This window comes from Rhincodon typus, chromosome 37 (genome assembly GCF_021869965.1).
Source record: "Rhincodon typus isolate 14 chromosome 37, sRhiTyp1.1, whole genome shotgun sequence".
Taxonomy (NCBI): Eukaryota; Metazoa; Chordata; class Chondrichthyes; order Orectolobiformes; family Rhincodontidae; genus Rhincodon; species Rhincodon typus.
In genome coordinates, this window is record NC_063368.1 from 4,554,388 (window position 1) to 4,572,090 (window position 17,703).

Below are 17,703 nucleotides of genomic sequence, written 5' to 3' on the forward strand. Positions count from 1 at the left end.
CAAGTCTCTACCATGCTTTGAAAGTGTTATAGCAGGTATGAACTTATGGATAATACAGCACACTATATGTCCATCTGGCCCAGTATACCTGCCTAAATTCTTCATTAGATCTATCCAATCTGCCACATTTCATTTAATTCCCCATACCCCTGAAAATTTTTCCCTTCAGCCTGGCCTCCCTTTCACAGTCTTGAGTGAGGTGGAGGCTCGCAGTCAGGGGTCTGGGAGTATTCTGGGTGGATTCAGGTTGCAGTCACTTAAAAGTATGACTACAAGTGAATCCCTCCATCCAAATTTCCTGCCAGCTCACTAGCAAGGGAAACATTTCCGGGCCATTGCAATCTCATGTTTTCTTGCTCTGTACAGTCTCTGAGTGCCCAATCTCATAATAGTGGCCAATTCTGCAAGTGAGAGAAGCCATCTAATAAGCCAGTTTTCCATTTGTGGACTGAGAGAATCAGTGGTTTACCTGTTTATTTATGGAGGGCTTGTCAGCCAAACGCAATCCTGCCTTCACCTAAAATTTAAGCACATGTATTTTCAGCAGACCAGAAGACAAAAGCTGACCTACAGATTTTTTACACTCCCTGTATCAGAAGCAATCACTGACTTAGTTAAAGTTAATTATTTCAGCAAAGATCAGGATCCCATATGAGTTCTTCCTGCTGTCTGACTCTGCACGGCATTGAACAAATGTATTTAGCTAAAGGGTATTAATGAAAAAGAAACGTGTTGATTTTTTTTCTTGCACTAATCAGGACAGATGGAAGAATACCAAATTTCAAAGGAAACAGCAATTTATAATGCGTTGGAAACATAATTCTTAAGGAGTAGTCTCATGGGTCATGGTTGACACTTGCTCATGGTGAGAACCTGTGTGTGGAGTCTTTTAGAAGAGGAGGCTGCAGCACTGCAGCTACATCCGTCTGGCATTTCAGCCATTACATTCCAGACCCCAAATTCTTGCTGTGTGACTTATGTTTTCCTGTCTTTATTGCTTCTTTTGCTAACTACCATAAATTTTGTGTCTTCTTATCCTTCTTCCATCCGCAACTGGGCATAGTTTTTCCCTATTCACTTTGTCCAGATACCTCATGATTTTATATATTCTCTATGTCAATGTTTGTAGTTAATTATTAAAGACTAAAGATGTGAAGTGGGTAAACCTTCTGTTGCTAATACAATATTTAACATTTTTATAGGGTTGTAGGCACAGCTGTTTACTTTTTTTCAAAGCAGGTTACTGAACCTTTTTTCTCCCCTCAGCATTTAAACTTTTGTCATTGTTTTAATGTTGGCTAATTAGTTCTGTACATATCCATATTGGTGAATGTGCATGGAATTGGTGTGAGGTATATGGGGCATGGATGTGGTATGGAGAGGGAATGGTGCTTGGAGGTGGTGGGGGGCATGGAGACGTCACGGAGGCCAAAAGGAAAGGCCAGGGATGGCATATAACTAACTTTTCAAAAGATTTTCAAATCCATATAACGATACATAACTCTTGATGGATCTTCAACCATGAAGAATCTGGCCCAACTTGACAAAAGCTGTGAAATGGCTTTGAAATGTCTATATCCACATTAGAGCTGACCAGTTCAGGAGATCAAGGTATGGGCTCACAACCAACATCCTTATCCCGCACCAGGGAAAATTGCAACGAATGAAAGTGGGAGTCATGAAATTGGGTCCATAAGACAGGAGCAGAAGTAGGCCATTCAGCCATCGAGTCCGTCCCACATTCAATGAGATCATTGCTGATCTATAAACCTCAACTCCACTTTTCTGCCTTTTCTCTATAACCCTTGATTCCCTCACAGATTGAAAATCTATCTCAGCTTTGAATGTACTGAATGACCCAGCTTCAACAATCGTCTGTGGTAAATTCCACCAATCCATGACCCTCTGAGAAAAGAGATTCCTTCTCACCTCTGTCTTAAAATGTGTGACCCATTATTCTGAGCTTATGCCCTCTCGTCCTTGACCCGCCCACTAGGGAAACAACTTTGCCACATTGACCACCTGAGTCGATGAAAGTCTGGCCTTAAATCTTTGAAATGGGACTCAAAACATTAATTTCCTGACTAGGAAATGCAAGTGCTACCCACTGAGCCAAAGCTTTTTTGTTACTATGTAACTAGGCAGAGGCAGTGGCCTACTGGTATCACTGCTGGACTGTTAATCCAGTAGACCCAGGTAATGTTCTGGGGACATGGGTTCAAATCCTGCCACAGCAGATGGTGGAATTTGAATTCAATAAATATCTGAAATTAAGAGTCTAATGATGACCATGAATCCATTGCCGATTGTTAGGGGAAAAACCCATTCTGGCCTACGTGTGGCTCCAGATTCACAGCAATGGGGGGTTGGTGGTTGACACATAACTGCCTGATAGGCAATGAGTGCTGGCATAGCCAGCAACATCCTCATCCTGTGAATTAAAAAAAGTCTCTGTTTAGAATTTAACTAACATGGACCACCCTTTTAACCCTAAACTGACTCACCAAAATGTCATGAGCTGTTCTGCTCTCAGTTGACAGGGGAATTCTCTCTGATATCTTGCTTTGAATTCTCACCTCATAACAAAACTGAAACCATCACTCAAAGTGCTGGTAAATTGATTTAGGTCACAGCCTCCATCTCCTGGCAAAAAGGGAGAATTCTGTCAGAGAAAAACCACAACTAGTGCTATTTAAAGGGGGTGAAACACTGCGACCCTTTGCAACAATAAACAGTGTTTAACAACAAGCTAAAGGGAAGCAAAGATGGGGGTTTGTGATCAAATCACTTCCTCTTAACGAATTATGTACAACCACGTACAACATTGTTTTGAATCACAAAAGAAAAACTTTGCATTTGCACAGGAGTTCCTTCGTCCAATGAAACAAAACTTTTTTGTCGTGATAAATTGAAAGGTTAGGGTCTGAAAGTAAGAGACAGCTACTTACTTTATCAGACTTGCACCCAGACAAGTGTGTTATTATATTTCAATAGTACACGATGCTGCCTCATTACTGAATCAACACTAAAGAAAAGCTTGCAATTATACAGCAGACCTTTCACAGCATCCCACAAAGCTTCACAGCCAAGGAAGTACCTCTGAAGAATAGTCATTACTGTAATGTGAGAAGAGCAACAACCCATTTGCACCCATTGATTTCTCTCGTACAGAAGAGTGATCATGACCAAACAATCTTTTTTAGTGATGTCAGTTGAAGAATAAATAATTGGCCTGGACCAAAGGGAGGGCTGCCTCAAATAACTCTACAGAGGCCAATATCCCATCAGCAAATCACCTTTTATTTGCACGTGGAAAGTCCTTGACACGGATCAAACTTCCTCAGAGCAAGCTTTCAGTGAGCAGAACCTCTGACACTCCTGTTTATATCTATCAGCCAGGGCTCCCGGTTAGACCAGATTAACAGCCCCAATCAAGGAACTTATATTCTCTGAGGTCCACCTAGCTAACCTCGTTACAATCATTACATCCCTCCCCCTCTGAGTCTGAGGACAGGGGCCAGTTTCTTTTTGTAATTCTTCTTGAGGTGTTTAAGCATTGGATCAGCTTCCTCCATCTCTGCCTCTGATATGGGTGGTGTATAATGCTCAATAGCTTGCCTCCTAAGCCTGGGTCATCTCAGAACAAAATTCATTCTCCTCTTCAAGCAGCAAAGGCATTGAGGTCGCAACATCTGCCATGTGCTTGACAGTGAGGGAGAACCCACAAGTTCTGGAACAGTCAGAAAGGCAATGGAGGAGCCAGACAAATTTTGCTCCTGCACCATTTGCAAGTTGGCAGCTTTCGTATGATTCATGTTCAGGACCATCACACCTACCAAACTTTATACATCACTGGATCTGACCATGTATCAACCATACTTCTTACCTATGTAGGGCCATTCCCGTGGTTCCTCCAAACTTCTCCTGAAGTAAATTGTCTCTCTCACTTAGCAAGGTCTTGTGGCCAGCACTGCCATTCCTGATGCCATTTTCCCCTCTCTCCTGGGTCTGAGAAGATCAGATTTAACCTGGTGCAGAGTCTTCTCCCCATTAGCAACACTGCTGGAGCTATCCCTGTAGTTGCATGATGGGTGGTTCTATAATCAAAATAGTTTGGTATCTAGTGAAGCTGTAGGCAGTTTCTTTAAGACTGCCTTCAAAGTTTGAACTGCTCTTTCTAGCAGACCATTGGATGGTGAATGGTACAGAGCTGTCCTTATATGACTAATACTATTTGACTTCAGGAAATGCTCAAATTCCCTGCTGGTAAACAATGGCCCACTATCTCTGTTCAACACTTCCAGGAGTCCATATATTGCAAAAGATGTGCACAGTTTTTCTAACATTTTGACAAATGAACTCTGTGTACGTCCAGCCACTTTGAGTTGGCATCCACAATGACTAAGAACATTGAACCCATGAAAGGATGTGCATAGTCAATGTGTAACTGAGTCCAGGGCTTACCCAGCCATTCCCATGAATGTGGGGTGCTGCTGGCAGTAATTTTTGTCCTCGTTGGCACTCTGGGCACTGTCCCACCAATATGTCATGTTGGCATCCAGTCCAGGCCACCAAATATAACTTCTCACCAGCATCTTCATTTTGGAAACGCCTGGGTGACCTTTACTTGGGACAATCACTCTTGCTCCCAAAAATAATATGCCATCCTCTACAGTGATCTGGTCTCACCGGTTCCAGAAAGATTTCAGTTCTGTTGTGACAGCCCTTTGCTTCCCCCATCACCACCAGCTGTTTTAGTTTTTGCCAGGACGGGATCTTTTTGTGTCTACAGTTGGATATTGTCAGTGGTGACCAGAAGGGTATCCAGAAAGTTTAAAACCAGAATGGACTGATCCAGGGAAGGCACCACTGGTGGTATATCTGCCAGTGGGAGGCAGCTCAAGGCATCCACATTTGCCACTTGCCCTCCCAAACGGTGTTCCAACTTGCAATTGTATACACTAAGTATAAGGCCACTGTTGACTTCAACCAGAAGCTATGGACAGTATAGCCTTGTCTTCTTTAACTAGCCCTAGCAGGGGGTTTGTGGTCCATTACTTTAACAATTTATGTCTCGTAAAGGTATTCGTGGAACTTGCTCACGCCAAAGATGACCACCAAATTTTCATTCTCTATCTGGGCGTATTTGCATTCAGCATTAGCCAAAGTCTGGGAAGCTTTCGGGCGTTCCATTCTGTTGAGCCAACAGTGAACCAACACTACTGATACTGTACAGGCAGGCATTGCATGTCAATACCAGATCTCACTTGGGATCATAGTGGGCCAACACTTTAGACAATGATAGCTACTTTTCCTCTTCCCTGAAGGCTTCTTCTTAGCTACGTGACCATTTCTAAGGCGACCCTTTTTCAGTAGCAGGTGTAAGGGTGCCACAATGGAGACCAGGTTACGTATGAATTCTGTAATAATTCACTGATCCAAGGAAAAACCTAAGCTCCCGTACAGACACGGAAGCTGGGGCACCTTTGATCGCCCTCACTTTATGTCCCAATGGGTATAACCCACTCTTGTCGGCTCTGGAGCCAAAGTAGTTCACTTGGGGTTACACTTCCTGGGAGAAGCATTTAAGCATTATGTTCAAATTCTCTAAGGGCTCTTTATTGGTTTTCCCAGTTATTAGCATGTCATTCAGATAAGTGGCAATCTGGGATAAAGCTTGTAAAATGTTCTCCATTGTCTGTTGCAAAAGGGTGCAGGCTGATGTTAGCCCAAATGGCAGTCTCGTCTGAAGAAGGGCCTAGACCCGAAACGTCAGCTTTCCTGCTCCTCTGATGCTGCTTAGCCTGCTGTGTTCATCCAGCTCTACACCTTGTTATCTCGTATATTGGTACCAGCGTTATGGGTGTTATTTGTGGTATACTTCTGCAACTCCTCATTTAAACACAATTGCAGGTATACATGGCTCAAGTCCAGCTTTGTGAAGGGCAGCACCCCCCCCATCACTTTTGCGTACAAGTCCTCTATCCCAGAAATGGGGTGGTTATCTAGCTGCAAGAAGTGGTTTACCATTTGCTTAAAATCCCCACAAAAGCAAACCAACCTGTTAGTTTTTACAATCCGTACAACTGGTGCTGCCCATTTCACAAATCACAATTCAATGATTCCATCACTTTCCAGCCCCCTGATTTCTGCCTCTACTTTTGCCTGTAAGGCAAATAGCACTGGGCGGGCCTTGCAGAATCACGGAATTGCTCCCTGGTCAACATATAAGGTTGCCTTAGCTCCTTTGATAGTCTGTAGACCTTCCTGAGAAACATCTGGATATTTAATTAGGATTTCCCTCAGGCAGCCATTTTCTAATTGAAAAATGTTGAGCCAATCAAGATGAAGTTTTCTCAAACAATTCTGCCCCATCAAGCTTGTGCCCAAGCCTTTTACTACAATCAGTGGTAACTGCACCAAATACTTCTCATAGGAGACCGGAACCGAAGTCGTACCCTTAATCTGTAATGGTTCACCAGTATACATTCTCAGTCTGGCTGAGGTCTTGCGCAAACTTAAGGATTGGAGTACAGAGAGAATTTTGTTAAAGACTGATTCTGCAATCACTGATATGGCTGCACCAGTATCAACCTCCTTTAGAACCAGGTAACCATTTAACCGGATATTTATTTTGATTGGCTCTGATTTGGATGTTGCTAAGCAGTGTAACTGTTCCAAACCAGCTGTGGGTGGACTTTGCAGGGTGTGCATTCTCCTGGATACCAGCCTATGAGTTATCTTACTCAAGTCAGGCCTCCTAGGACTCCTCTGCTGTCTGAAGTCCGCACACTGGCAGTAACCAGCTTGCCAGCCCAGATCCTGAGGAACATTTTAGCCATTTGGCTGAGGCTCAGCTTTGTTTCGGGGTTTTGCTGTGGGCTGACCTAGGGTCCTTCTGCTCAGGATGTGTCCTGCATGAGGCTATGCGATTGCCTGCACTCAAGTGGTGTTCCGCAAGCTCAGTCAGACAGGTGAGGGTATCCACTTCCATCGGGATACCCTGTAGCTCACATGCTCCACTTGCCATATTTTCTAATGACAAAGCCAGTTGTAGTGCCAGTTTGAAGTCCAGTTGGGCTTTAGCTAGTGGGCGCTTTTGCATGGTTACATCATTAATCTCGCATACCAAACGGTCTCTTAGTATCTCATTCCTTGTTAAACCAAATCACATGCCTCTGCTAGTTGTCTTAACCTCATCAAAAATTCCAATACGGATTCCCCTGGTTCTCAAACTGCCAAATAAAACCAGTAGCGTCTCAGAATTAGAGAATGCTTGGAGTTGTAATACTCCTTAACTAAATCCATCATTGCTTGAAAGATTTTAGTATCTGGTGCTTAGGGAAAATTAAGCTCCTAATAACCTAAAATGCTGTGTGTCTGCAAACAGTCAAAAGAATTATTCGTTGCTTTTCATCTGCCCAATTGTCATTTGCCTGGAAAAAAATAGCACATTCTTTCCACATACTGGGCTCAGTCTTCAACAGCAGGATTGAATGAGTCAAGCTTCCCAAATAATGGCATGATGCCAGAAATGCTTATCCAACTCAAAGATGACTGTTGCGAATGAATTTTCGCCAGGAGCATACTGTTTTCTCTTGTTGCCACTGAAATAACTCCACAGAGGCCATTATCACATCACCAAGTCACCCATTATTTACATGTGCACAATATATGGACTCTTAACCAGCCAGCTCAGAGCCAGTCCCTAGAATGAGGAGAATCCCTGAGACTCCTGTTTCTATCTGTCAGCCAGGACTCCCTGATTGGCCCAGGTTAACAGCCCAAATCAGGGAACTCATACTCAATGAAATCCACCTAGCCAACCTCAATCCAATCACTGTGCCGCCAGAGTGAAAATTTCAGGTTATGATAGTTGTCGAGTGCAATAGATGGTGGATCCTGATTATTAGTGCAATAGAAGCTACATATCCAGTGCAATTAGACCCTAATTATTAATGTAATAAAACATTGAATATTAATAAAATAAGATTTGATTGATGCAATAGGCACTACTGTTAATATAGTATCCTGATATTTAACGTAATATTATCCTGAATTTTGCATTAATAAGATATTTAGTATGCATATAAGAGAAATTTGATGATGAATGAAATAGGATGCAAAACATTATGATGCATTATGATTCTGATTATTGAAAAAGTAGATTTGCTACAAAAAACATATCTTTCTTACGGAATTTTTTGCAGCAGCAATTGAGTCACAAAAAGTAGTCCATTAGAACACACCCACCACTAAAAAAAACTAAGTGACCGCTTCACAGAACATCTACATTCTGCTTGTAAAAATGACCCTGAACTACCCGTTGCATGCCACTTTAATACACCACCCTGTTCCCTGACCAACATGTCTGTCTCTGGCTTGCTGCTGTGTTCTAGTGAAGGTCTATGCAAGCTAGAAGAACAACAACTCATTTTCCGCTTGGGGACACTGCAGCTCTCCGGACTCAATATCAACTTCAATAATTTTAGGGCCTAAACCCTCCCATGTCCCAGCCCCCCACCCCACACACCAGGCCTTGTTACCACATAGCCTGCCATTACACACTACCTGTTATTAGTCACTAATAGTCCCCATTAACAACTATTCACCCTCCCAATCTGATCATTATCAACTTTGACTGTTCAACTGCTCTTCTCTCTCTTTAGGCTCTATCCTATCGTTTACTCCCTACTCCATCCCCCTTTCCTTTTTTCTGTATAAACTGATGTTTTCCCAGCCACCATCAGTTCTGAGGAAGGGTCACCGGACCCGAAACGTTAAGTCTGTTTTTTCCTTCACAGGTGCTGCCAGACCTGATGAGCTTTGCCAGCAACTTTGTTTTTGTTCCTGATTTACAGCATCTGCAGTTCTTTCAGTTTTTAATTAAAAAAAATTACATGTGAATTTCAAGGGACCTTGCTGCTGTAAAAGATCAGTCAAAGCTCCATGGCGGTCATTGCTGCCTCATAGCTTGCCACCCCAAAATCTCATCTCTGGCTCAGAACTCACAATTTGAGAAACCCTAATTTGCCTATTTATTAAATTTAAGTTGGATTTTGAAAGAAAATAAAGCCACTTAAAGGGAAGCACATCAGGAAAGGATTGCCTAGAATTAAGGAGGAGTTTACTTCAAGAAGCATCTACCTTCTCACCATCTACTCTTGGGAGAAGAAAATGCTAGTTTTGGGGGAGGTAAAGAATTAAACATGATGTGAGTATCAGAACAGCAAATGGGAGCTGAAGATAGAGCTATTGAACGTGTGTGTTATTGAATATGTGTCTGTAATTGCAGTGAAGGGAAAGTTAGAAAGAAGCAGTGGAAATGTGATAGAGCTAGGGGTAAAACATAGGTGACCAGGTGTGGGATGAGAGGGAGCCATGCGGCCATTCTTTGTTCAATTAACCATATCAAATGAAGCTTACAATGTTGATAGCTCCTCTCTTTGCTACATTGTGTCATCCTTCAACTAAATGAAAAAGAAGGGATGAAGGAAGAGAACAGAAGTCAAATGATTAGAATGACAGAGAATAAAGCAAAAACAGAGAATGATTACACAAATCCTGTTAAACCTCACTTGGAGCACTGTGAGCAGCTCTGGGCACCACACCTTAGGAAGGATATATTGGGCTTAGAGGATGTACAATGAAAGTTTACTTGGACTTCAGGTGCCAAGCTATGAGGAGAGATTATATAAATTTAGCCTATTTTCTCCAGAATTTGGAAAATTAAGGAGAGATCTGATTAAAGTCTTCAAGATAGGAAAATACAGGATAGATAAAGATAAATCATTTCCACTGGTTGGAGGTTCTAGAACAAGGAGCGTAGTCTGGAATTTAGGGCCAGACCCAATCAGGAAAGATGTTAGGAAGCACTTATACACACAAAGGATGGTACATGTCTGGAACAATCTTCCACAAACAGCAGTGAATGCTGGATCAGTTGTTAACTTTAAATCTGAGATAGATAAATTTTTGTAAAGCAAAGATATGGACCCAAGGCAGGTATGTGGAATTAGGCCACAGATCAGCTATGATCTCATTGAATGGTGAAAGAGATATGAATGGCCTAGTCCTGTTCTTGTGTCCTATGTAATTCTATGACTATTGTCAGCAGTGACAGTGTAGAGCAGTTAATGAGGTATTAAAAATCTTGCTTACAGCAAGATTCCAAATGAAATCTTTGTGCTTTTCTCCATCATACCCAGCTGTATCATCAAGGAAGGTAATGTTGTGTAATTTTGTTCCATGATGGGCAGTATAGAACAAAAGATAACATCCTTAGAATAAGGGTTTTACGGCTGAAATGAGAAATTTCTTTATTCAAAATTAGTGAACTTTTTGATTTCTTCTCCACAGAGAGCTGTGGAAACTCAGTCTTTGAATACTTTACAAGTCAGATAATGACAGATTGTTGAATACTAAGTAGAGTTTCCAGTAGAGGATATGGAGATAGTGTGGAAAGATGCAGCCTAGGTAGATCAGCCATGATCTTATTGAATGATGGAGCATGTTTAGGAGTCAAACAGGCAAATTCTTCTATTTCTTATGTTCTTATGTACTGAGATATCAACATATTTTTTAATGTCTCTACTATACTAGAAGTATCTGAAAAGTCAAGATGAATGTGTATCATGGACTTCATGAAAATTAGCACATTGCAGGATGTGACTTTAACACTGTTGGTATTATTTGGGCTTGTAAATTTGCCACTGTTTTCCTGAGTGACTCATTTGGTTATGACAGTGAGACATTCGCACTAAGAAAATTCAGTTCTTGGTTTGCCTGTGTTTAGTTAATTTCAACCAGTCTGCAGTTGGATTACTATAGGTAGCTTTAGGATCCTTACTTTGAGAACTGAAAAGCCAACATCGATCCTACATCTGATTACTACCCAGTAAAGATGAAAGATGTCAGCAGGTCTGGCAGCATCAGTGAAGAAAAAATCAGAGTTAACACTTCGAGGCTGGTGACCCTTCCTCAGACATGTTCTGAGGAAGGGTCACCAGACCTGAAACGTTAACTCTGATTTTTTTCTTCGCAGATACTACCAGACCAACTGAGCTTTTCCAGCAACTTCTGTTTTTGTTCCTGATTTACAGCATCCACAGTTCTTTCGATTTTTATAAAGGTGGAAGATGTGTAAGGCGAAAATTGGTGTCTCTTGAAACTCAGTCTTCCAACTCACTTACCCCTTACTTGAGGAAGGATGGAATTGCATTGGAGGCAGTTCAGAGAAGCTTCACCAGAATAATTCTAGAGATGAAAGGTTTGTGTTATGAAGAATGATTGAACAATTTAGGCCTATACTTGCTAGGGTCCAGAAGTCTGAAAGATGATTTAATTAAGTTATGTAAGACATTAAAGGAGGTTGGCAAAGTAGACATAGACATAATTAATCCTTGTGGGCAATCTAGAATGAGAGGCCATAGTTTCAGGCTAAGGGGTGGCAGATTTAATACAGAGATGAGGAGGAATTACTTCTCTTAAAGGATGGTGCATTTATGGAGAGTGTGTGGGATGCCAGAACATTGAATAAATTTAAGAAGGAGATAGATTTTTAATTAGTAGCAGGTTAAAGGATTATGGGGAATGAGCAGGAAAGTGGAGTTGAGGTCAAGATGAGATCAGCCATAATTGTATTTAATGGAAAAGCAAATTCAAGGGACCGAATTGCCTAGTTCCTATGTTCTTATATGGAAATTGGCTTTCTTGGCAGAGCATGACCTGTCCTTGTGACCATATACCAACATGATAGTGATACCAGGAAAAGACAGTAAAGCACAAGCGGACAAAACACTAATATCGCACTCAATATGAATACCATTTTACCAAAACGTCATCCATGATTTCACATTGACAGGAAACTGGAAAATTTAGCTCCACGTTTTCACCAGATTTATCTCTGTGGGTTGCCAAAAGAAAAATCTAGCTTAATAAACATTACCAGATGCATTGCATTTGGAATGATCCTAATTGGTTGTGCTCGCCTTGTGGAGACGAAGGTAATTGTTTATTATTAAAACCAAACTTCCTCTCGAACATGCTTGTTCACTGATTTAGTCAGTGTTTAGTATGTGACCTCCCACGTAATTCTACACTTTTTGTGATAAGCTTGCAGGCTTCCTGCCTCAACCTCCTCTGCTTCACTGAAAGCAGGAAACTACAGTGACGCTGTGCTTCTACTAAGGATTGTGCTGCTCACCTGTCAGGATCCACATTTCAAACTGGTCTGCTGGAAGTAACTCTGAATGGCAGAATTTGGTAGGTACTCCACGATGGAGCCTTTTCTTCTCTTTTATTTTTGTTTAAAGTTAACATTTGCATTATTTTCATAGCATGATAGCTGTTTCAGCAGAATAGCAAACACCCAGTACTAAAATCAGATTGTGCAGTGCCATACTGATTCAGAGGCAGTTAATTCTATAGACACAATGAGATGTTCAGGGTATGTAAATGTGCAGGGTGCTAACAAGAGAATGGCTTCTCTGTGTATTGTTTTTGAAAAGCAGTAATATAATGAGCATTGTACAATTATTACTGCATGTCAGAGGATACAATCAGATTTTCTTATCAATTTCCTAAACGTGCAGCTAATTATCTGGTAGACCATGATTAATATATGGATGTACATGAAATCCTTTGTGCAGTTGCTAATCAAATAAGAGTAATTACATAACATTGTGACATAGATGCAGACTCCACAGAGTGAGGGGCTAATGTCAAGTGGTGACATTTAGGAAGGCTACAAGGTCAATGTGTTGTATTAGAAGTGACTTTTATTCATTTCAAAGGGAAATGGTGGTGAGGGAGAGCAAATGTTCCTATTTTAATAATTCCATAATAGATTCAATGGTTCATAATCGCAGTACTTTATGAATTATGAAACCATGCAGCACAGGAGGAAGCTATTCAGCCCTCAATTCAGTGCCAGCTCTTTAAAAGGACAATCCAATTAATCCCAGTCCCCTCATCTTTCTGATCAAAATTACCCTTTCCAATTTATTTATCCAATTCCCTTTTGAAAGTTGCTACTGATTCTACCTCCGTTGTCCTTTCCAGCAGTGCAGTCTAGATCATAACAACTCACTGTGTAAAAAAGAATTCTATTCCTCTCCCAGCTAGATTTTTTCTAATTAATTTATGTCTTTTTGTTATCAACCTATCTGCCAGTGGAAACATTTTCCTCTATCTACTCCATAAAAAGTCCCTCATAATTTAGAATACATCTATCTCCCCTACTTTTTCCACTTCAAGGAGAACAACCCCACTCTGGACTTAAGACCTGTGTTTAAATATAAGTTCAGTGGAAAATATTTCTCCCTAGCATTATCTAGATGGAATGTACAGAGGAAAACCAAGCCCCAAGATTGTGTGATCACAGTGAAGTCAGTCTGATTGTTAATCCATTCTGGATGTAAATCAGATTAACGCTTCTACAGGTCCTTCTTTTCTTCTTCTCGTGTTCTCTGTTTGAGGGCAGATCTGGCCCTTGGTGCCCCAATCTCTTCAGGTCCTCTCTCATCTAAACTTCTTTGATGCATTCTACCAAAGGATGTTCAAAATGGTAAAGAGCAAGGTTATCCACAAAAACATTTGGAAATGCAATTACATCCAGTTCTCATCAGGCACTAAGTGAAAGAAGCAAATCAGGCAAAGCCTGCAAGCCCACACAGAGCAAGGTCAGTGAATAATTTATGGACAGGATATTTCTACAGTGCTCCGCCATCTTTCTGGTTTTATTAAGGGGTGATAAAGAAGAACAAGGCCAGGAGGTATGTAGCCAGGTCTCTGCATGCTTCTGTGGCAGTAGCAATCATTCATGTCGCTTTAGCCAAGGATTAGAGATGCCTGAAGGGGAAATGGAGAGTCCCTCAAGGTAGGATTTTAATCATTATATCATAGTTAGCTTCTTCAAGGCAGCAAAAGTTAAGCTACTTAACTGTTGATTCCACTTGTGGCCACTGCTTTGACCCCACAACCACAAAGAACAAATCCTCATTCATCCTGTCAAATCAATTTAAAAAGTTGAACAGAGGATCGCCAATGGAATCAACAGCCAGACGGAGTCTGTACTGCTCCCAGGAAGGAAATTTCTAGACTATTTTGCTGCCATTAATGGGTCTGGCTATAATTCTTTTCACTTTCTGTCTGTCTGACTGTCTGTCCCTCCCTCTGTCTCTCTCTCTGTCTGTCTCTGTCTTTCTCTCTCTCTTTCTGAGGCTGTACGGATGAGAACTCAGTTGTGAGGAGACTAGTGCATTCCTTGATGGGACAATTCACAGAATGCCCTGAGGATATGTGTTGCAGATGCACCTGAATAGTAACAGGGCTAAAAGGGCTAAATATAGAATAGGTTGCTTGTATTTCCCTGATTATAGAAGATTAAGAGGCAACGTAATTGAAGTATTTGGTAATGATTTGGGATTAAACGACCATCTTCCTCTGGTGGTGTTGGAGGCCAAATTCAGAAAAAGAAGGCATAACTTTAAAATTACAGCTAGGCCATGTAGGAGCGATGTCAGGAGCATTTCTTTATACAAGGGTAGTGCAAAACTAGATTTGCTCCATTTAAAAAAAAGCTTGGTGTTAGTTGTAAAGTTCAGAAGTAAGATTAATAGAATTTTGAGAGGCAAATGTATTATGACGTGGAACAATGGTAGGTAGATGGAATTAAGATACTAATCAGCTATGATTTAATAGAACTACAGAACAGATTTAAGGTGCTGAATTGCCTCCTCAAGTCCTTTGTAAAAAGAAAATATTGTCTTGGCTGGAGTACAACTGATAATTGGTATTTAATTAACTTTTCTCACAAAAGGACAGATGGTCTCAGGAGTGTGATGTGAACACTGACTGGCCTGGTCATCTTTAATTGTAAATAATTTTTGGAACAGAGGTACCTTCAATATCATCTGCCTATTTTATATTTGACCAGCAAGCACTTGATATCCAGAGTAGATGGGAAAAATATGAAAATGATTTATTTCCCTGCACTAACATTTCTCATTTTGATGAGACATTCACAATATGAAAGAATTAGCATCCTATTGTGAAGCAGTGTTTTGCAGCAGGTCTGAGTCAGCCAGTAAAAAAGAACATACACACAATTTGAGCCAAGAGTACAGGCCAAAAAAATAAACAAATGTAAATTCTCTCCAATTAAATGGGTGGGAACCATCTTGAGAGTTGAGAAAGATTAAATCACCTCAATTTGCAATCTGACACAATAGGGGTATCCAAATTATGAAGTTATTTTAGAAGCTTGAAGAAAAAGAAGATTATTTATGACATTAATATATCATCCGTGAGTCTTATTTGGTTGATTTTATTCACATTTCAAATGTAAGTTCCTCTTCTCTCCCTCTTCTTCCTGCACTTTCTACGGTGATGCATGAACTAATATCATTCCCGCCTACATTCCGTCTGCCTTTTGTTTTCCACTTCCTCTCTACCCCTTGCTTCAGTCAACATGTAGATAAGTACTAGATTTATGTGGAAAAACGCCCTTGAATGTAAGCATGTTATGATCTAAAATACACGCCTGAAATGCTGGTATGTGCAGATGTAATAATAATATGTGCAGAGCCAAAGGAAAGAACGAGAGAGTGTAACTAATTAATGGCTGCAAAGCCCCGCTCACTAGTATCATTAACACTGGGGAAACAGCAAAATTGGGAGATCTGTACCAGAGACCTCAAGCAACAGTAAGTCATAGACATATTCACACAATCATCACTTTCAGCTAACGTCCCAGGTGCCCCACCACTATGTCTGGATATGCCTTATCTCACTGACAGGACATACCCACTACAGGTGATAGCAATATGGTATACAGTCAGGAGAGAGTGGCCTTGAGATTTCTCAATGTTAAATCTGGATCACACAAGTTGTCATGGCATCAAATCAAACAAGAGCAAGCAACTCTCCTGCTGATTACAACCTACCACCCTCTCTTGGCTGATGAATCAGTACTCCGTGTTGATTACTCTTGGAAGAAATATTGAGCTTAACAATGGTACTGAATGTACTCTGTATTAGTGTCCATCACCAGGTGCTTCAGTAGCTTCACTACTGACTGACCGGGCTGACTACTTCAGGTAAAAACTACCAGATTGGGCCTGCAGCATTGCTGATTAAGCCAATAGGAGGAAAAAGCCCATTTGACCTCATCCTCACCAATCTACCTATAACTGCTGTGTCTGTCCATGACAGTGTTTTTAGGATGAATTGCCACATACTACTGTGCAGAGAAGTCCTGTATTTTGTACAAGACCTTGGCTGTGAAAGAGCTAATGTTGAAATTGCATTAGCCGCATCCAACCTGATGATGTCGTTAAATGGAGAAATAGTTAGCCTTGCATGAGGTCCCAAAGGAGACAGATGTGACATACTTGGTTTTTGATAGTTGTAATTATGCCTAAAACATTATTGTTAATTGTACCTATTTGTAACATCCAATAAACTGTATCTTCTTATGTAGAATTCTCATCATGCTCTTACATAATGGTCTCTTATTAAGAATCTATAGTGGCCTACTATGTTCATTAGACAGGTCCTTAGACTCAGCCTAGAAAAGAAAATTTGTGGCAGCAAACACCCCAATAACAAGGCACCAGTTTGATTTGATTTGATTTATTATTGTCACATCTTCCCAGATATAGTGAAAAGTTTTGTTTTGCGTGCAGTACGGGCAGATAATACCGTACAAAGTGAATAGAGTAATAGAACAGAGTGAAGGATACAGTGTTACAGCTGCAGAGAAGGCGCACAGAGGACAAGATCAACATTAATCTTAAAATTTGAGAGGTCCATTCAGAAGTCTAACAACAGCGGGGAAGAAGCTGCTCTTGAATCTATTCATATGTGTGTGCAAACTGTTATATCTTTGGCCCAACGAAAAAGGGTGGAAGAGAGTATAACCCAGTGCAAGGGATCTTTGATTATTTTAGTTGGTTTCCTGAGGCAGTAGGAGGAATTGATGGAGTCAGTAGATGGAAGGCTGATTTGCGTAATGGACTGGGCTGTGTTCACAACTCTCTGTAGTTTCTTGTGGTCTTGGGAAGAGCAGTTGCCAAACCATGCTGTGATGCATCCAGATAGAATGTTTTCTATGGTGCATTTATAAAAATTGGTAAGAGTCCTTGTTGTCATGCCGAATTTCCTTAACCTCATGAGGAAGTAGAGACATTGTTGTGCTTTCTTGACCATTGCGTCGACATGAATAGACCAGGATTATTGGTGATCATCACTCCCAGGAACTTGATGCTCTCAACCATCTCGACCCCAGGACCGTTGATGCAGGCAAGAGCGTGTCCTCCCCCCCCTTCCTGAAGTCAATGACTAGTTCCTTTGTTTTGTTAACATTGATGGATAGATTGTTGTCCTTATACCATGCCGGTAAGCACTCTATCTTTTTCCTGTATTGATGTTGTTGGTAAATGGAAGATACGACATGCTGAAAATGCTGATATCTGAAGACACAACACCACATTCAAACTGAAGAGACCCAACATCTTGCAATAAATTAAACTAAATAGATTTAGAACATGTTTAGCAGCTTAAAACTCGGTATTCATGAAGATGCTGTGAACCATCAGCTGTAGAGTTTTTTTCACCAGAATACATAACCTCATAGTATGATATATCATGACTCTGTCATGACATCATGTCAGGGACCAAGTTTCATTCAACAAGAAGTGT

At 40.9% G+C, this 17,703-nt stretch overlaps 1 protein-coding gene across 1 annotated transcript in view; it reads left to right on the forward strand.

The window, feature by feature from the left end:
• The first annotated feature begins 12,156 nt into the window (after positions 1-12,156).
• LOC109916712 (ankyrin repeat and fibronectin type-III domain-containing protein 1-like) overlaps positions 12,157-17,703 on the forward strand; it is a 91,646-nt gene continuing 86,099 nt past the window's right edge. Inside the window, exon 1 of the mRNA XM_020516449.2 lies at positions 12,157-12,264. The gene's annotated coding sequence lies outside the window, so the exon portion shown is untranslated. The remainder of the gene's footprint in view (positions 12,265-17,703) is intronic.